Consider the following 21171-nt stretch of genomic DNA (forward strand, 5'->3'; position numbering starts at 1 on the left):
ATGATGAAGTATTCATTTATTATTTATTTGTTTGTTTGACTTGTACCCTGCCTTTCTACAAAAATGGCACTCAAGGGTGCTTAAAATCACTAATAACATTTGATAAAAACAATAATGAAACAAATATATTAAACACAACAAAAACCAGAACAGTAACAGAGTAAAACAGGCTCCAACCCAACAGGCCCCTTACACACCAAAGGCCCACTTGAATAAAGCAGTCTTTGCCTGCCAGCAGAAGGACAGCAAAGAGGGAGAGAACCTAGCCTCCCTCAGCAGGGAGTTTCACAACCAGGGAGCGGCCACCAAGAAGGCCCTCTTTCACATGGCCACCAAATGTGCCTTTGAAGGTGGCGGTCTTGAAACAAGGGCCTCTCCAGAAGATCTTAAGAACCAAGTAGGCTCATATGGGAGAAGGCGGTCTTTCAGCTAGCCTGGTCCCAGGCTTGGTCCCAAGCTGTATTAACAACAGAGAGTCTTGTGGCACCTTAAAGACTAACAAATTTATTCTGGCACAAGCTTTTGTGGACTCTGGGCGGTATCCAAGCCTGCCCATGCACCAGTGGGACCCACCACTAATGCAATGGGGGCCTAGCGGTTCTAAAAGCCACCTGGAACAAGTGGAAAAGCGCATTTGGAGAATGACAGGTGAGCGGAGTTTGCAGAAGGAAGCTCTGCTGAACTGTTCTGATCCAGAAACAAGTTCTGCTTGTTTCTGGGGTTGCTATTTTAACCGCTAGCTTTCTGTTGTGCGACCGGTGGGTCCCGCTTGCGCAACAGATCGAGCAGGAGTGCAGCGCCAGTATTGGGTACTGCCCTCCATCCATGTCTGAATTTGCTTGTTTTACTGTGTCCTCTTTATTCCTTTTTCCCTTTGGATGGTGTCAGTTAAATTGTAACCCTGCTGGAAGGGACTGTGTTGTTTTCTTAATCTTTGTACAATGCTTAGAAAACTGTGCAGAGTGTGCAAAGGATATTGACTACCACGCTGAAGTCCAAAGAATACAGTACCCAAAACAGGTTCATATGGAAATGGACAGTGTTTGTTTCCAGTGTTTTGGAATGCCAAAATTCAGGACGATGTTAGGCCCTTACCTTTTTTTTTTCTTGATCTGATAGCTGCACCTGTTTCTGAATGCATCCGTATCATGTTTGCATTTAAGTGAAAGGGTGTCATCTGTCTTGGATGTTTATATAAAAGCAAAAACAAAAAACAACCCTAGACAAAAATGAACAGTAACATTAGATTTGTGAAAAACTGTGTGATAAAGTTTCTTTTGAACAACCACACATAAGGACAATGCCCCAACATATGGAAACTCTCCAGAATACATGCACAATAGCATCAGGTATAAAACTCTCTAATACTTAGAAATCAAAATGCAAAAACTGCAGTTGAGATAAAGCTACGCTACGTAAGCATTTAAAAAGAAATGCATAGTCATCCATTAAAAGGGCACTTAATTGCTTGGACACTGTTTGTTTTGACTAAAGACAAATAATAATTTTACCAATCATTACTCTCCTGAGATAACATTTTGCCCATGTGCACAACATATCTGGATCCAAAATGGAAGAGACAGCTATGTATCATTGGTCTATATGATTTTCCTTAGTGGTAGGCAATGGTTGTATTTTATGAAGCAGACTGTTGTCTTTTTATATTTTCTTTAGAAAATAGCGAGCTACCTTGCCAAGCCCTAATAGTTGAATTGCTGATATGGTGGTTCAGGGGAATGTTTTAGGGTTTTCATTATTTTCACCATAGGGGGTTGTTTCAAGTTAACTCAAAACATTCCGTGGCAGCACCAAATAGCCAAAGGTGGGATGTGTTCAATAGCTCCAGAGTAGGATGCCGGCAACAGGAATAACCAATCATAGAATCATAGAATAGTAGGGTTGGAAGGGGTCTACAAGACCATCAAGTCCAACCCCCTGCTCAGTGCAGGAATCCAGGTCAGAGCATCCCCGACAGATGGCTGTCCAGCCTCATCTTGAATGCCTCCAGTGTGGCAGAGCCCACCACCTCCCTAGGGAATTGGTTCCATTGTCGTATTGCTCTAACGGTCAGGAAGTTTCTCCTGATGTTCAGTGGCTTCCTGTAACTTGAGCCCATTCTTATAGAATCATAGAATAGTAGGGTTGGAAGGGGCCTACAAGGCCATCGAGTCCAACCCCCTGCTCAATGCAGGAATCCAAGTCAGAGCATCCCTGACAAATGGCTGTCCAGCCTCATCTTGAAGGCCTCCAGTGTGGGAGAGCCCACCACCTCCCCAGATAATTGGTTCCATTGTCGTATTGCTCTTACAGTCAGGAAGTTTTTCCTGATGTTCAGCCGGAATCTGGCTTCCTGTAACTTGAGCCCATTATTCCGTGTCCTGCACTCTGGGATGATCAAGAAGAGATCCTGGCCTTCTTCTCTGTGACAACCTTTCAAGTACTTGAAGAGTGCTATCATGTCTCCCCTCAGTCTTCTCTTCTCAAGGCTAAACATGCCCAGTTCTTTCAGTCTGTCTTCATAGGGCTTTGTTTCCAGTCCCCTGATCATCTTTGTTGCCCTCCTCTGAACCCTCTCCAGTTTGTCTGCATCCTTCTTAAAGTGTGGTGCCCAGAACTGGACACAGTACTCCAGATGAGGCCTAACCAGTGCTGAGTAGAGGGGAACTAGTACTTCCCAGGATTTGGAAGCGATGCTTCTATGAATGCAGCCCAAAATAGCATTGGCCTTTTTTGCAGCCACATCACATTGTTGGCTCATATTCAGCTTGTGATCGACAACAATTCCAAGATCCTTCTCGCTTGTAGTGTGGTTGAGCCACGTATCCCCCATCTTGTAACTGTGCATTTGGTTTCTTTTTCCTCGATGCAGAACTTGGCATTTGTCCCTATTAAATGTCATTCTATTGTTTTCTGCCCAGCGCTCCAGTCTATCCAGATCACTCTGAATTTTGTTTCTGTCTTCCAAAGTATTAGCTATCCCTCCCAATTTTGTGTCATCTGCAAATTTGATCAGCATTCCCTGCACCTCCTCCTCCAAGTCATTAATAAAAATGTTGAAGAGCACTGGGCCCAGGACTGAGCCCTGCGGTACCCCACTCGTTACTTCTCCCCAGTTTGAGAAGGTCCCATTGATAAGCACTCTTTGAGTCCGATTCTGTAGCCAACTGTGGATCCACCGGATTGTTGTTTCATCTAGCCCACTTTGAGCTAGTTTGCTCATCAGGATATCATGGGGCACTTTGTCGAAAGCTTTGCTGAAGTCGAGGTATATGATGTCTACAGCATTCCCACGGTCTACAAGGGAGGTTACTTGATCAAAAAATGAGATCAGATTTGTCTGGCAGGACTTGTTTTTGACAAATCCATGTTGGCTTCGAGTAATCACAGCATTGTTGTCAAGGTGCTTCCAGATGGATTGCTTTATGATCTGCTCCAGAATTTCCGCAGGGATTGATGTCAGACTGACTGGTCTGTAGTTCCCAGGTTCCTCCTTTTTACCCTTTTTGAAGATAGGGACAACGTTAGCCCTCCTCCAGTCATCTGGCACTTCCCCCGTCCTCCATGATTTCTCAAAGAGAATAGACAGCGGTTCTGAGAGTTCTTCTGCCAGTTCCTTTATGACTCTAGGATGCAGTTCATCTGGTCCTGGAGATTTGAACTCATTCAAAGTAATGAGGTGTTCCTTGACCATATGCCTGTCGATCTCAAGCTGCAATCCTGCCCCTTCAGCCTGTACTTCGCCTTTGCCAGGGGGGTCATAGACCCTCTATTGGGAGAAGACTGAGCCAAAGTAGGAATTGAGCACCTCTGCCTTTTCTTTGTCATCTGTTATTGTTTTGCCCTCCTTATTTAATAGCTGAACCACCATTTCTTTCCTCTGCCTTTTACTATGCACGTAGCTGAAGAAAGCCTTTTTGTTGTTTTTAACATCCCTTGCTAACCTCAGCTCATTCTCAGCTTTAGCCTTCCTGACGCCATCCCTGCAATTCTGTGCTATCTGCCTGTACTCTTCCTTTGTTACTTGGCCTTCTTTCCACTTCCTAAATGTGTCCTTTTGTGTTTTCAGGTCATCCCTAAGCTTTTTGTGAAGCCACATTGGCTTCTTCTGTTGTCTTCCACCTTTTCTTCTTGTTGGAATTGCTTGTGATTGTGCCTTGAGAATTTCCTTTTTTAAAAGCTCCCACCCATCTTGGACTCCTTTTCTTGCTAGCATCGCTTGCCATGGGACCTTACTGATCATTGTTCTGAGTTTATGAAAATCAGCTTTCCTAAAATCCAGGGTACGCGTTTGACTACACTCGGCTTTTGCTTCCCTTAGAACCAAGAACTCAAGTACAACATGGTCGCTTTCCCCCAGTTCCTGTAACTGCTACTTTATCCACTAAGTCATCTCTGTTGGTTAGGATCAAGTCAAGGATAGCCGATCCTCTAGTTCCTTCCTCTACTTTCTGTAGGAGGAAGTTATCCGCCACACAAGTCAGGAATTTCCTGGAGGGGCCATGTTTTGCAGAATTTGTCTCCCAACAAATATCAGGGAAATTGAAGTCCCCCATTACTACTACATCATGCTTCCTTAAAACATTGGCTATTTGCTTTTCAAAAGTTTCATCCTTGTCTTCTCCTTGATTGGGTGGCTGGTAGTAGACTCCGACCACCAGGTTCCTTTTATTCTTTGCTCCATTTATTTCAACCCAGATGCTCTCGATGGGGCTACCAAGCTCCTCCTCCTGTATTTCTGTACAGAGATATGTATTTTTCACATACAGTGCAACCCCACCTCCCTTTCTGTTCCTCCTGTTCTTTTTGAACAAGTTATATCCTCAAATTCCTGTATTCCAGTCATGAGAGTCATCCCACCAAGTCTCAGTTATACCTATCAGGTCATAATTTCCCTCTTGTATTAAGAGTTCAAGTTCGTTCTGTTTGTTTCCAATACTCTGGGCATTAGTATATAGACATCGAAGACCATGTGCTTCATAGTCTGGCTTTCTTCCTACATGTGTCTGAAGACTATTATTGGGTGCTGTCAGAGCTGTTCTCTCCATTGCAGTGCATGCGCCTATTGTCCATTGTTGTCTTCTGTGTCCTGCATTCTGGGATGATCGAGAAGAGATCCTGGCCTTCCTCTCTGTGACAACGTTTCAAGTACTTGACGAGTGCTATCATATCTCCCCTCAGTCTTCTTTTCTCAAGGCTAAACATGCCCAGTTCTTTGAGTCTCTCTTCATAGGGCTTTGTTTCCAGTCTCCTGATCATCTGTGTTGCCCTCCTCTGAACCCTCTCCAGCTTGTCCGCATCCTTCTTAAAGTGCAGTGCCCAGAACTGGACCCAGTACTCCAGATGAGGCCAAACCAGTGCTGCATAGAAGGGAACTAGTACTTCCCAGAATTTGGAAGCTATGCTTCTATTAATGCAGCCCAAAATAACATTAGCCTTTTTTGCAGCCACATCACGTTGACTCATATTCAGCTGGTGATCTACAACAATTCCAAGATCCTTTTCTAAGTAGACCATTGGAGCACTGAAGGTTCCATTGTGGAGCTGAAGGATTTGGCCTTGATTTGCCACTCCCATAAGCAGTGATGTCATCATGATTTTCCTAGGGTTGATTTTGATCTGTTTTGTATATGGGAGCAAATCATGGTTGGCGCTCACTCACCACTGCTGCTATTGTGGGAAGCACTTTTTCGTATTGTGCCCATATTGGCTGCATTCGGACCATCTCCAGCCCTACCTGGAGATGCTGGGAACTGAACATGGGACCTTCTACATGGAAAGCATGTCTTCTACCACTGAGCCATGGCCCTTCTCTTAGAAGGAGGGGTTGTTCAGGGAGCCCCACCCACTTTCCCCTGCAGCCCAGGTGATCAGCTGGGCTGCAGGGAAAAGACCACTGTTAGCTGTGCTAGGACAGTGATCTCAATTGGGATTGCTGGAGGAAGGCTTTAGGCCTCTCCCCTAGCAACCCCAAAGCAGCTGGGATGATTTCTTCCATGCTGCTCATAGCATTGGGAAGCAGCGATTCTGACCTACCACCCAGCACCTCACGCTTCCCTCAGGGCCAAAGAAGTTGCTCAGTCCTGATCTCATGGCAGTGTGGTAGTGGAGCTGGGGCTCGCAGGGTCAGAGCACTGGGACTTTTTGGTTAGTAGGGACGATGACCTCATCTGGCATTTCCCTTAGATACCCTACCTGTTCCCTCTGAACTGCAATCCTCACAGTAGCTGGGGGGCGGGGGGGATTTCCCATCAACAATATATTGTTGTGAGCTATACCTGCTGTAATGGCTACTTCACTGCAAGTAAGGCTCATCTCACACAGTAGTGCTTACTTTTGAGTAAGCATGCATAGGTTCATGCTGTTAGTGTTATAAAATATCCTTAAGAACATAAGAAGAGCCCTGCTGGATCAGACCAAGGGTCCATCTCGTCCAGCATTCTGTTCACACAGTGGTCAACCAGCTGTCAACCACGAACCCACAAGCAGGGCATGAGCACAACAGCACCCTCCCACCCATGTTCCCCAGCAACTGGTGTACATAGGCTCACTGCCTCTGATACTGGAGGTAGGACATAGCCTTCCCTTTGATAGCATCTGAGAGCTGCACGTGAAAACTTTGCAGCTTGGAAGCCCTTTGTACTGCACTTTGACCACCACTGCGTTACCCTTTACTGAGAAGGTAACGTTCAACTTTTGGTATGCACATTTTAGATTATGTAAATAGTTGCCTTATCTGCAGGGAGATCTCAGCAATGCTGGTTTAGCTTCTGGGTAATGGTGCTTTTGCAAACTTGTAGATAAGCTGTCAAGAATAAATGACTGATTGCTAAAATGAAAGACTGCTCTGAGATTAGGATCTTGAGGTTCTCCAAACACAAATTAATGATAAGGATCCAGTGTTCAGTATTCATCATATCTCCCTGGTGTGATCTTGGCCCACGTTTTATTACTGATATCATAAATGCAATAGATGTGAAGAAAAGCAATCATATAAGACACTGAAGAGTGTTCTAGCAAGTGTCCTTGCAGTGTGGTTGAGCAGATTCTTGCTTTTGAAGACAAGTTGTGGCAAAACTGTTTTAGTAGGCATTCCAAGTGGCCACCAGCAAAACTTGATTGAATTTATTTGTTTATTTCAGTATTTATAGGCCACCTTTTAGGGTTATCCCTTTCAAGGCAGCTCACAACGTATGTATGTATGTATTTATTTCTATACCGCCCAATAGCCGAAGCTGTCTGGGTGGTTGAAACAATCTACAGTAACACAGATCACAGAATCACATTAGCACATCAAAAATATTATTGCAACAGCAGAGAAAGGCAATATCAGCAGAGTAAAACAACATAAAAACATATAAACTGAGAACAGATCATTATATATCATTTAGGACTGCTAAGTTTGTCAGTCGAGCCCTGGAGAGGTGAAAGTAATTGACTGTTAAAAAAAATTAAATCTGTAAACATGGTAATAACATGCTGGCAAATATTGTTTTAGGATTTTAAAATATTTTTAATTTGTTTTTTGTTGATTATTTTATTTGTAATTTGTGTTTTGGTTTCCTTTTTGGTTGATATGAGAATTCTGTTTGTTTTTGTATGCGGATGGCCTGATCGGCTAAAGAAAGCAATAAATAAAAATAAACTGACAGCAAAAATAATAAGCTGTGTCAGTTGTTTAATTTGAGAGGTGAAAAGAAACCATTGTCACATGTAAGAACAGGCCAACTGTCTCACTTCTTAAGAGTCTCTTCGCAGATTACGTTTTTTAGGTGTGCACCCAAGATTTTTTTCCAAGTATGCACCTCAAACTGTAAAGTGTGAATGCGTCAAACAAGCGTGTTGAAAATACAAGTATCATCAAGGTATACTCTGTCCGAAGTCGGGATTGGCTGCTGCTTTGGCTGCCTTTACATTAAAGAAAAAATCCACAAAATCCTGTTGTGGAGCCTTTCTGTGTTTACTGCGGGCTTCCAGATGGCGACCACGTGATTGCTGAGAGGGGGAGTTTTTAATGTCCAAGGTTCATAGCACTCAATGAAACAGCGCCATCTAGTGGCTGTTTTAATAGCACAACAATCCAATGTATTTTGATACCTCACTTTCTCCAAATCTTTTAAACATGGAATAACTGGGAAATACCTCTGGATGTGCCCTGGAGGTTGATGATGTCATGAAAAGGACCTGCAAACCTTCATGAGTGAATAATCCCAATAGCAGGATAAAAGCGCCTGTGAAGAAGCCCTTTGTCTTGGTGGCAAACATGGGCTGGTTTAATGTGTGAAATGGCCTAAGAATGAAACGTCACTTACAAAATGGATCAGAGGTAAGGTAGCCACTTACGCACTGCCAAAACAGAAAGTATGCAAACAAACTACCGTGGCACAGATTTGCATAAAATGTACGCATGCTGATTTATATGCATAGATGCAAATTGAGAAATGGTTATTATAATTTAAATAGCCAGTGTGGTGTAGTGGCGAGAGTGTTGGACTGGGAGCTGGGAGAACCAGGTTCTAATCCCCACTCGGCCGTGGAAGCTCACAGGGTGACTTTGGGCCAGTCACAGACTCTCAGCCCAACCTACCTCCCAAGGTTGTTGTTGTGAGGATAAAATGGAGGAGGAGGAGGAGAATGTAAGCCGCCTTGGGTTCCTTGCAAGAGGAAAAAAGGCGGGATAGAAATGCAATAAATAAATAAATAAATAAATAAATAAATAAAATATTTTAAATAGAAATACTCATGTCACCATAGCGGAGAAGACTGTGACCAGGTGACCTGTGTGCCTGCTCAGTCTGTTGTCACGGCACTAACTGTTGATGGGGAACTTCAAGGGCCCTGCTGCCCTCCGTTCCTGTTTTTCTTTTATCTTTAAAGAAGACTTGGTGAGGGCAGCCCTACAAATAGAAAACACCTTTAAATAGAACAGGGGTGGGGGGAACCTCCAGTCTGCGGAGCCCCCTTGACTTTCTCCAGAGAGGAATCCCTACTGTTAGCTCTGATCATTTGGAGGGGGAGCAGAGCAAAGGGGAATCCCTGCTATGATCTTCGATCAGTGATCAGAGATAACAGCAGATATCCGGCTTCACATGCCTCTCATCGTCCTCTCATCATTGGCACTTGTCACTCCCAATTGGTGACTTGGTGCTTGGAGGATTGGGACAGCAAGCAGCGTGCAAAGGAGGTGCCTGACTTGGCGGGCGCATGGAGGAGCTGCTTCTCTAGGTACCGGACAAGTGAGCCTTCATGCAGCACAGGCCACCTGGATCAGGACAGCGAGCGGCATGTGGAGATGGTGCCCTAACTTGCCCGGCACCTGAAGGAGCTGCTCCTCCAGGTATCGGCAAGTCCCTTGCCATGGAATTCTGTGCCTCTCTCTGCATGGAGAAAGGCGAAATGGGTGACGGGTCAGACAATGTCAGGAGCAGGGGTTTTGTGGCATGGACCTGCCCCCTGACATCATCTGGCCCACCTCATCAGTCTGGGGGAGCAATTCACCCCCTGGACAAAAATAGGCTCCCCACCCTTGATACAGAGGACTGCCCTCTGAAGCCCCTTCAAAGGGAGTGCAATCCACTCCAGAGCAGGACACACGGCTCCCCTCGGGCAAAGCATAAAGTTAGGGAGGATGCAACCCTTTGGCCTGGCGTGATTGTTTTCTGAAGATCAGACTGGCTACTGAGAGTCTTCGAAGGCACAGTGCTGTGCAATTAGCAACTCCTAGCACAGTGCTGGCTCCAGGTTTTTGCAGGCCTCTGGGCAAGACACCCTCAATGGGCCCACACCCTCAGTGGGCCTACCTTCTCCCTGCTGTTGTTACCAGCTGCTCTTGATCCTCTGCCTCTTCCTCATCATTAACACCACTTGCTCGCTTACAGACAGCCAGGGAGCAAGCTAGCAGTGGCATCTTCCTTGTCATCACTATTGTTGTCTGGGCCAGAGCAAGAGGCGGGTAAACAAGGAGGTTGCAGTGGTGAGGAGGAGGAGCAGCAGCAACTCCAAAGGGGTCTTGTCAGTGGGCCCCTGCTGGGGTGTGGGCCCTCGGCAGGTGCCCCACCATGCCAACCCTGGATGCTGGCCCTATCCTAATGTTATCCACGATAGCCTTTTAAGAAGTAACAGCGGATGAGTGTGGTTTATTTTGGAGTTCTTTTGATTGCAGTATACATAAAGGTTGTTTTTAATGCTGTGGCACACCATTTATATAAAGTGATTGTAAATGCTGCTGTGTTGTATTAAACAAGAGGAAAGGAGCTAATTTTGAACATAATGTTAATTGATTGTTAGAATTCTGAAAATATCCCTTTTAAATATTTGTTATCCTAAAGTTGTCCAGTCAATTTGGTCAGCAGTTTCCATGGGTACAGAAAGCCAGGCATATTTTCCTTTATCTTTTGGTAGCATTAAAACATGCTATTCTTGTTCTGCAACTTAACATTTGAAGCTGTGATAACAAGTCTTTTGACAGCAGCATTTATTCCTGACAGCTTAATTAACTGTGGATTCCTGACCTTTGTGATGCGGGAACCAACAGTCATGTACACACACACACACACACACACACACACTGCACATCAAACAGTGGTATGTCGGGAGTGAAAGTGGAAAAAGTGGATAGGAACTTCTCTCTCTCTCTCTCTCTCTCTCTCTCTCTCTCATAATACTAGAACCCAATGGAGTCATCTAATGAAGCTAAATAGTGTGGATTCCAGACAGATTAAAGGAAGTATTTCTTCACACAGGGCATAGTTCTCTTCCATTCCCCTTTCTTTACTTGTGGGCTACCCATAGGAATCTGGTTGGCCACTGTTTGAACAGAATGCTAGTCTAGATGGACCTTTAGTCTGATCCAGCATGGCTCTTCTTATGTTCTCTTTATATATGGGAAACACAGTTAGTTCTTAGTTAGGCTATGGAATTTGCTACCACAACATGTAGTGGTGGCAACCAATTTGGACAGCTTTAAAAGAGAATTAGACAAATTTATGGAGGATATCAATGGCTATTAGTCATGATGGCTATATATTACCGTCACGTATGCCTCTCAATAACAGTTGCTGGGGAACACAGACTGGTGGGTGTGACTGCACTGATGACTTGCTTGTGGCCTTCCCATAGGCATCTGTTTGGCCAATGGGGGAGCAGAATGCTGGCATAGATAGGCATTTGATCTGTTCCAGCACAGCTCTTATTATGTCCTTAGTGAGGTTTCTGCAGGAGCTGAAGTTTGTTGGATCGTACAATAGAAGTTATATCCAGAGATAAACTCTTGGGCACGTTCTTGTGGACAGACAGGCTATAAGTCTGGATAAAGAAATCATGAGCTGATAGACTTGGAGGGGGCTTTGTAAACCATCAAATCCAACCCTCTGCTTGATGCTGGGAATTCAGAGCTAGGGCATCCCCAACACATATGGAGAGGAGAGTGCCTTTTCAGTGATAGCACCCTGATTGTGGAATACCCTCCCCAGAGAGGCTCGCCTGTCACCTACGTTGTAGTCCTTTTGGCATCAGGTGAATTATAGAGCTGGAAGGGGGCATTTAGGTCATCGAGGCTAACCCCCTCCTCAGTGCAGGAATCCAGTTTAAAGCATCCCTGACAGGTGGCTGTCTAGTTTCTGCTTGAATACTCCAGTGACAGAAAGCCCACCACCTCCCTAGGCACTTGGCTCCATTGTCTGCCTGCCCTGACTGTTAAGAAGTTTTTCCTGATGTTTAACTGAAATCTGCCTTCCTGTAACTGAAGCCTGTTATTTCATGTCCTCCAGTCTTGGATGACAGAGAACAGGTTTCAGCCCTCTTCTGTGTGACAACCCTTTGGGTACTTGAAAACTGCTGTCATATCTGTCTTCTCTTCTCAAGGCTAAACATACCCAGTTCCTTCACTCTTTCCTCATAGGACTTAGTTAGTTTCTAGTCCCCTGATCATCTTTGTTGCCTTTCTCTGAACTTGTTTCAGGTTATCTCAATCCTTCTTAAAGTGAAGTGTATCCAGAACTGGACATAGTATTAGAGGTGAAGTCTGACCAGCACAGAGTAGAGTGGAACTATTACTTCCTGTGATTTTGAAACTATACTGCTGTTGATGCAACCTAAAATTGCATTTGCTTTTTTTGCAGCCACATCACACTGCTGACTCATATTCAGCTTGTGATCGACTACAACTCCAAGATCCTTTTCACACATACTATTGCCTCCCCCATCGTATACTTTTGCTTTTGGTTTCTTTTTCCTATGCGAAGAACTTTGCACTTTTCTTGCAGTCTCTTATTTTCTGCTCAGTCTTCTAACCTATCAAGATAATTCTGTATGTTGTTTCTGTCTTCTAAGGTATTAGCTATTACACCCAATTTTGTGTCATCTGAAAATGTGATAAGCATCCTCCAAGTCATTAATAAAAATGTTGAAAAGTACAGGCCCGAGGACTGAGCCCTGTGGTACCCCACTCGATACCTCCCTGCTGTTTGATGAAAAAAACGCTGACAAGCACTCTTTGAGTACAATTCTCTAGCCAGCTGTGGATCCATCTAGTAGTAATGCCACCCACTCCACACTTAACTAGCTTGTTCAGGATATCATGGAGTACTTTGTCAAATGCTTTGCTGAAGTCAAGATGTATTATGGCCAGAGCATTTCCACAATCTACTGAGGAAGCTTCCAAATTGAAAAATGAAATAAGATTAGTCTGGCAGGACTTGTTCTTGATAAATCCATGCTGGTTTCTAGTGATCACTGCATTAGGGTCAAGGTGCCTACAGATCAAGGGCTTTATTATCTGCTATAGAATCTTCCAAGATAGTGATGTCAGACTCACTGGTCTGGAATTCCTCGGATCTTCCTTGTTGCCCTTTTTGAAGATGGGGCAACATTTGCCCTCCTCCAGTCCTCTGGTACTTCACCTTTTTTTCCTCTTAGGCTTTTTAGTCTTTCAATTTTATTTTTCAATGTGTTATTGGCTGCATTTGGACGATCATGGGGGCCAAAGAACCCATTGTGGGTTCTTCTTCCACTCCCGTATGTGCTGTGCACGTGACCATGATTTGCATACTTACCCATGATGCAGCACAGAACCCAACACACAGCATCATGGGGCTGGCTTCTTACCCAGCCCACAACCCCTACTGCAAGCCATGGGTTGTGGGGTAGGTAAGAAGCCATCCCCGCTGCACCATGCGCTGGGTTTGGATGATATGGCAACCCGTGCTGCATCGTGAGTAAGTATGCAAATTGTGGTCACGCATATGTGGGGGTGGGGGAAGAACCCGCAATGGGTTCTTTTGCCCCTGCAAGTGTCCAGACCCGACCATTGTGTTTTTAGTAGTGCTGTGCCAAAAATTGTTCCCACATTTTCTTGAACATTCTCATTCAGTTTGATAGAAAAGAAATGGCTTTTGAAAAGAAATTCAGTGGTGAAGAAAAATTTGGAGACATTCTCATGGCTTGGGTTCAGGTTTCTTGTGCTTATGTTACTTAGGAGGTAGAGTGTGTGCAAGTGACCTGTTTTTCATTGTACAATCATCTCTCCAGCTGCCTATAGCCTCCTTGGCTTCCTGCATTTAAATTAAAGCCCAGGGGAAGACATCATAGGGTAATTCCTCCCACCATAGGGCTTTTTCAGAATAGGAAGCACCAGTAGCCAGAAAGGCTGTGGAGCAATGAAGAGAGGTGGAATAGGAAGAAGAAGAGGAAGAAGAAGAGGAAGAAAGAGCACCTTTGGCCGCCTTGCAATGATTAGGTAAGCTCAAAAACACCAGCAAAGGGAATTCAAAAAAATTATAAAATGCCCTGAAAATGAGGTAGAAAAATGAAAGCCTCTTTCATGTGGGAAGAAAACTTTGAGGAAATTGGAGGACAGATTTTGGCACAGCACTGGATACTTCTTCTGTGGAGCTAGATGCAACACTGTCCCCTTCACACCTGCATTATGGTGGGTGCAAAATGCCTCCAGCCTTGCCATTTGCAGTGGCAGCAAACCCCCCCCCCCAAACCCATGAAAAAGAAAAAGGCTGTGCTACAATCCTTGCCAATGGCGAGCTGTGCCTGTGAGAAGCTGTTGAGGATTTCTCTTCCCCCTGGAGAAATTCAGTGAAATTGTCCCCCCAATTTCTCAGCCCACAACTACGACGGAGAATTTCGAGAGACCATTTACACACAGCTCTAGTTTTTGGATAGATCTTTACCTGGCTGCTGGTTTTTACTTTGGTCTTATTGTTTAAACTTTTCAAGGTTTGATAATATGTTTTTATCATGCTGTATTTTAGGGTTTTAATTTTTTTTGACGCACCCACAGAGCTTTGGCTATGGGGCAGTATAGAAACGTAATAAATCAATAAAAACAAGTATGTGCTGCAACAGGCACCAGCTCTTAGAAGTATTCTATCCTCCATGAGAAAGAAGGGGAAACCCAAAGGTAGTGCAGGCTAGTTACAGTTGTTTAAAATAAGTATGTTATATTAAAAAATAATATAACTTTATGTTACCTGATTAATAAGTGGCACCTTTTTATTCAGGAGGGTTTTAATCGAATAGCAAATCAATTAAAACAAACCATTTAACACCTGGAGGGCTAGGGAACTATTGGCCATCCAGATGTTATTGTACTACAACACCCATCAGCCTCAGCCAGCATGGCCAGTGGTCAGGGATGAAGGGAACTGTAGCCCAGAAACATCTGGAGCGCCATCTGTTCCCCAGTTCTGGGCTAAAAGTTGCAGCCGTAAAGGTTGTAGTAGAGTTTGACTACTTCACACAGGAGGTCAGCCTGGTGATTCTTTGTACTTGCTCCTCTTAGTCAACTAATCTCTTGTTTCCTTTTCCATTTTTAAAATAATATGTATTTTTAAAAGGCATACCTGATCTTATCTAATATAATTATTTTCAAATATTAAACAGGAAACAATATACTTGTTTTAAGCTATCTTTCGTTAGAATTCAAACCTCCCCCCTCCGAATACAATTAAAAATAGATCACATAATCACGAGATTCAAAATATAGAAAAATCACATTGTGTTTTTGAAAGCAAGAAATTCTTACAAAATTCAATAAATGGTATTGAGTTCATTATAAAATTGTCTTGTCATTGTCTTTTTTTCCTTTTGTTCTCATATAATGTGTTCATTTAGTTGTAAGAGCAAGTTCACAATTTTTTTTCTATCCACTCACATATTGTAGGCATAATTAATGATCTCCATATTTTGGCATTTAATATTCTTGCTGCGGCAACCATATAAGAAAGAAGTTAATTCTTTATGTTCCTGATAGACAGAAACAACCATATAATTTAACAAGAAAAATGCTTGATCAAGTGGAGTTTCACATCCTAAAATCTTTATTAGATTATCAATTTTCCACCCAATACTTCTTTAATAAGGGACATTCTCTCCATATGTGATTGAAATTTCCTTTCTAATATCTTACTTTCCATCATCCAGAGAGAGATTTCTTGCTTTTATTCCTTCCATGGGACAACTTTTATTCATACTTGAAACAGCACTCAACATGAAACTGTTGAGTGCGGTCATCCGGAGTTTTGGAGTGTGCTGTCATCAGTATGCTGATGGCACGCAGCTCTATTTCTCCTTTTCATCTTCTTCAGGTGATGCGTGGATGTGCTAAATTGGTTCTTGGGTGCGACAATGGACTGGATGAGGGCTAATAAACTGAAACTTAATCTAGACAAGACTGAGATGCTGTTAGTGGGTGTTTCTCCTGACCAGAGGGAGGGTACTCAGTCTGTTCTGGAATGGGTTGCACTCCCCCTGAAGGAGCAGATTCATAGCTTGGGGATCCTCCTGGAACCATCTTTGTCACTTAAGTCTCAGGTAGCCTCAGTGGCACAGAGTGCCTTCTACCACCTTTGGTTGGTGGCCCAGCTATGCCCCTATCTGGACAAGGATAACCTGGCTTTAGCTGTCTATGCTCTGGTAACCTCCGTGTTAGATTACTGCAGTGCACTCTACACGGGGCTGCCTTTGAAGATGGTTTGGAAGCTGCAGCTTGAGTAAAATGCAGCAGCCAGACTGATAACAGGGATGAGAAGCCCGCTTGCACTGGCTGCCTATATGCTTCTGAGCTGAATTCAAAGTGCTGGTTTTGACTTATAAAGCCCTACACAGCTCGGGACCACAGTACCTGATGGAACGCCTCTCCCGGTGTGAACCAACCTGCTAGGGATGTCAGAGAATTCCGCCACGGATCCCCAGGAGGCCGAATTCCAGTGAATTCGGTCCCCTGGAATCCGTGGTGGAACGGAGCAACCTGCCCCACCACCCCACGGAAGCCCCCCGGAACGGAGCCTACCTGGCTGCAGCTCTGGCGGTGGGGGCAGTGGCAGTGGCGGCTCTGGCGGCTGCCGGGCTGTGGCCGCAAATGGCGTCCACTACACCGGCCGCCATTTGCATCCCTTTGCTGAGCTGTGATAGGCTACGTAAATATTTACGTAGCCTATCACAGCAAAGAGCAGGGATGCAAATGGCGGCTGCTGTGCCATTTGCGTCCCCGCTCTTTGCCGTGATAGGTTACGTAAGTATTTACGTAGCCTATCATGGCTCAGCGAAGAGATGCAAATGGCGGCCGCTACGCCAGCTGCCATTTGCATCCGCAGACCTGCCATAGCCGGATGTCCGGCTGTGGATGCACCCAGCCAGTGGCTCTGCGGAGTCGCCATGGAGCCAGCCGGGGAGGATTCCGGGTGGAGGGATGGAGCGCCTCCCCCCCCCACTGCGGATGCCACTTACGAAACAGGTAAGTTTCGTACATCCCTACGACCCACACTCTATGCTCTGCATCTAAGGCCCTCCTCCAGGAGCCTCTTCTGCAGGAGGCTCAGAGGGTGGCAACAAGGGAGAGGGCCTTCTTCGTAGTGGCTCCCCATTTATGGAATAATCTCCCTGACAAGGCCCACCTGGCGCCAACATTGTCATCTTTTCGACACCAGGTTAAAACGTCCCTCTTCTCTCAGGCATTTGGCAGCGTATAATGAGTCTCTTGATTGTCTCTGGCTGATTGTTTTTGTTTTAGATCTATGTTGTTGTTGTGTGTGTTATTTGTTCTATATTATTACGTGAATGGTTTTATATTTTATATAATGTATTTTAATGTTTTTTTTAATTTTTGTTCATTGTCCAGGGAGCTTTGGCTGTGGGGCAGCATAGAAATATAATAAATGAATGAATGAAAACAACTGATGACACGTCATGTACCCACCAGCAATCGCTGTTATAGAAGCTTCTCTTTCACTGTAGACAACTGATGACACGTCATAAACTCCCCTAGCATTTTAGTGGGGCCATTATTAGTACTACTAGCTAATTTCAGCTTCTGATGTTTCTAAATGAGTTATTGAGGTTGCTGAACAAGTCCATTTGTTGGAGAAATGAATTTGGGGGGGTGCATTCCATATGATGATTGTATGCCACACATGTGTTTTTGTGGCTAAGCTATTGTACTTCAGATGTGCTGGTTTTGCAGAACATGTATCTTTAGTTTTTTAGCCTGTGGGCTCAGGTGAATTTAGTTGGACGTGGATGTCTCATACTCATTTACCTCCAAAAGAAACAGGTCTTGAATTCAGCTATGGTTGTTGCATGAAAAAATGGATATGCAGTTTAAAGATATAAAAAAGTAACTGGGTGAAATATTTGAATGATCCTTATCATGAGATTTTCTTTTATTTTGAAGTAAAGCTTAAAAAGTAAGACATATACTTCACACGGAAATCTAGCTTTTATGGTGTTCAAACCAAAGGATAGGCAGTAGTACTGGATTTTTGTTGCATTCCATCCAATGCAGCTGTGTTCTAAGGCAAAGAATCCCAGAGCTGCTACTAATACAGGTAAATAATCCATGTCGAAAGGACAGGTGTGACCTGCAACAAAATGTTGCTGCGTGGAGCGCTCCTGTTCAGAGTTCCAGCCAGCCATGCCTTTTTCCAACATACTCCATTCCATTACTCCTCCCTCACACCAGTTTTCTGTTCCCCCCACCCCAATAATCAGTTACCTTTCTGTGACCACTGAGAATGTTCTTCATTGGACTGTTTTGGTTCCCACCCCCACCCCCTTAGGGATTTTTTTTTTCTTAATGCTTCTTGTACTTCTCTGAACTTTGGATTTCCCTCAAGCCTGCTGATACCTCCTCCTTTTACATCAGTGTTGCTGTTTTGGCTGCATAAGGACCTACACTCGGCAAATGGGTTCAGTGTTAGAATGTAGGATCAGTCAGTCATCTCTGTTGCATGGCAGGGCCAATGATTCTATAACTCCCCACCAATTAACTTGCGGTGAACTTACATATGTATATGCTGGAGAACAGTTTGTATCTTACAACAATCAGAACAGTCGGCACAGTAGCTTCAGATGACTCAAGTAATCAAAGTTTCCATGCTATAGGGGAAATAACTCCACCCCTACCTTGATGATGGTAGGAACGCTTGTTTATTAGAAGTCTGCAATCTTATGCAGACTTCAAGGCAAGTTTCACTGGATTTTCTTCCAATGGAATATGTGTAGGGTTGAAGTGCTGGTTAAGAAGCTGCTTGTTATTTTTCAGTGTTAAGTTGGGATATAAATCAAATCAATCAATCAATCAGTGAAAATGATACCATTGTGAGCAAGCAAAAGTGAGCGGTGGGTGACTTCCATTGACTCTAGTATCTTTTCAAACAGCTTTTCCAGACCATCAGCCTCATCCCAATAATAAGATAGACAGCTTATGATGTTTTGAAGATTCTGGCTATGATTTTAAAACCATGCTGTGAAGCACAGATACAGAGGAGAACTGTGCATGTAGATCATGCACATATGTATATGTATATAAATATAAATATTTCGCTCAGTGTCAGGGGAAAAAATAAGACTTAGCGGATCAAAAAGAGGATTCTAAAGCTTGTCCTAGAGAATCTGGAGAATCATATCTCAGCTTAATAAGCTGAGATATGAATGAGATTTTTGCCTGTAGATAAAGTATTTTCATTCCTCTCCGTTCATACACCATGAATAGAGGACTGAAGGAGGTGTATATGCAGCCAAACAAAACAGACTTAATTTAGCTATAGTTTCCTCGAAAACCATGGTTACCAGCTTTAGAACAAGCCAGGATATTAAACCAACTTCCAACCATGGTTTAATATTCTGGTTTGGACAAAGTGGGAAAGGATAGTTAATTGAGCACTTCCTGGTTTGTTCACTCCCTCCATTAAGGGAGGAGCAAAGGGGTGCAGGCAAAAGCCTTGTTCATAACTCAGCTTATTAAACTGAGTTATGATTGTCCGAACGTAGTCAAAATGTAGCCTGGATGGATCACATATTCGTTTTACATTTGATAGAGCTGCCAGGATGTTCAGGAATGAGGGACATTTCTTTTGAAATAACAGGTTTCTGGTCAGGGATGGCCCAAAATATTTTGGTGCCTGAGGAAGAAAAGCTAAATAGCTCACCCCACAGTAATAAAAATATATATCATGTCAGTTTACTGCCATGGCATTTTTTGATGGCATCTCAAAATCTGCTGCCAGAGGTGGGCTGCCTCATCCTGCCTCATGACAGGGGTGGCCCTGCTGTTCTGGCAGCGTTATGTACATTCATTCTTGGATATCAAAATATGAGGTGTGCACAATTCCATGCTCATTAGCAAAGAAATGAGATGCGGGTGTTGCTGAAGAATAAACTAATGCTTTGAGTACAAGTTTAGTCCATAACACCTGTCCTCAATGGGCCTTATCTCAGTAGTAGAGCTCATGATTTTAGGGTGGCCGCTTTACGCATCGCCAAAACAGAGAAAAGGCATGGCCAAAAAATAGGGCAAAAGAGAATACCAATTTGCATAACATTTACATATGCAGAGAGAGAGAGAGAGAGAGGTGCCAAATTCAGAAAGAACAATTTCAGTTTAGAGGGAAACACAATACTTCTTTCCAGAGTAGGGAAGGCTATGGCCAGGTGACCTGTGTGCCTGCTCAGTCGGCTGCCAAAGTGCTAACTCTTAATGGGCAACTTCAAGGCCTTTGCTCTGCCTTCTTATGGTTTTTCAACTTTAAACCAGAATTAGACTGGGCGGCCTGGAACTGTTCTCTGTAAAGTAGGACACCTGGCCACCCTACATGGTTTGGATGCACAAGGTCCCAGATAAAGGGTCTCGGGTAGCAGAACTGGGAAAGACATCTGCCTGAGAGGATAGAAACCTGCTTGCAGTCAAAGTAAACTGTAGTGGGCTAGGTGGACTCTGTGTAAGGTAGCTATTTATGTTGATTTCATATGTTCAGTTGATACATAGCCCATGAGGAAGTTGCTGTATCTGTTAAATAGGTACAATTGCAGGATATGCCCAAGTACCAGGTGTAATTGATAAGACACAAGCCTATGCATGTTTAGACAGAAAAAAAGTTCTACAACTGCCAGCATTCCCCATCCAGTCATGCTGACTGGAGGTGTGTTTCCACACTGTCCGCTTCACTTTGTTTGCAACTTTGTTGTGATGTTTCCCCAATCGCATCTTCTCTTTTTCCTGTTTCCACAGTCCTTAAAGACCCAGCTTATCATTGCTGTAGCATGGGTCTCTGTGCTGTTTCCACTGAGCTCTAATTGAATTATTTTCTTGATGGCTGGGTAGAATCTGGGTTGGGCCAGATTACCTCATCAGTGTTCCTGCCTCCTCCTCTTGCCAATTCCCCCTCCCTCGTCCCTTTGTGCTCCGCTCCAGTTGGTGGCTGCCTCCCCCCCCCACTGTTGTTGCTCTTCCCCCTTATTCTGGCTTCCCAACGACCCTGCAGGGTGGGCTAGAAAAAGAAGTAGTGGCTCACTGGCTTCCCAATCGAAGGCACTTTAAATACCCATTGAAATCCTAACTGTCAAGCCTTTCTTCTTCATGGCTGAGAATGGAGACCCCAAGTAAATGCATTGAAGGGGTTGCACTCCTATCCATGCCTACTCAGAAGCAAGCCACACAGATGTCAGTGGCAGTTACTCCCAGGAAAGGAAAGCTGTACAGCCAGTGAGTTTACTCAGAAGTAACACCCCCTAGCACATGCCCACACAAAGCGGGACAAAGCACTAAAGGGGAAATACACAGGGAGGAAATGGCGAACAGAGCCAGTGGATGATGTACTAGTTGTGCATCTCTTCATCTCTGCCTCCCTCGCCCCCCCCTTCTGCTCCGCTACAGCCCTTTTGTTTTTT

General features: G+C 44.2%; 1 protein-coding gene across 7 annotated transcripts in view; it reads left to right on the forward strand.

The window, feature by feature from the left end:
- Positions 1-21171, forward strand: part of EPAS1 (endothelial PAS domain protein 1) — a 202220-nt gene that overhangs the window by 79787 nt on the left and 101262 nt on the right. The gene's annotated exons all lie outside the window — the stretch shown is intronic.

The sequence above is a fragment of the Heloderma suspectum genome, chromosome 1 (assembly GCF_057233095.1).
Source record: "Heloderma suspectum isolate Gila_16-S chromosome 1, 16-S_ref, whole genome shotgun sequence".
Taxonomy (NCBI): Eukaryota; Metazoa; Chordata; class Lepidosauria; order Squamata; family Helodermatidae; genus Heloderma; species Heloderma suspectum.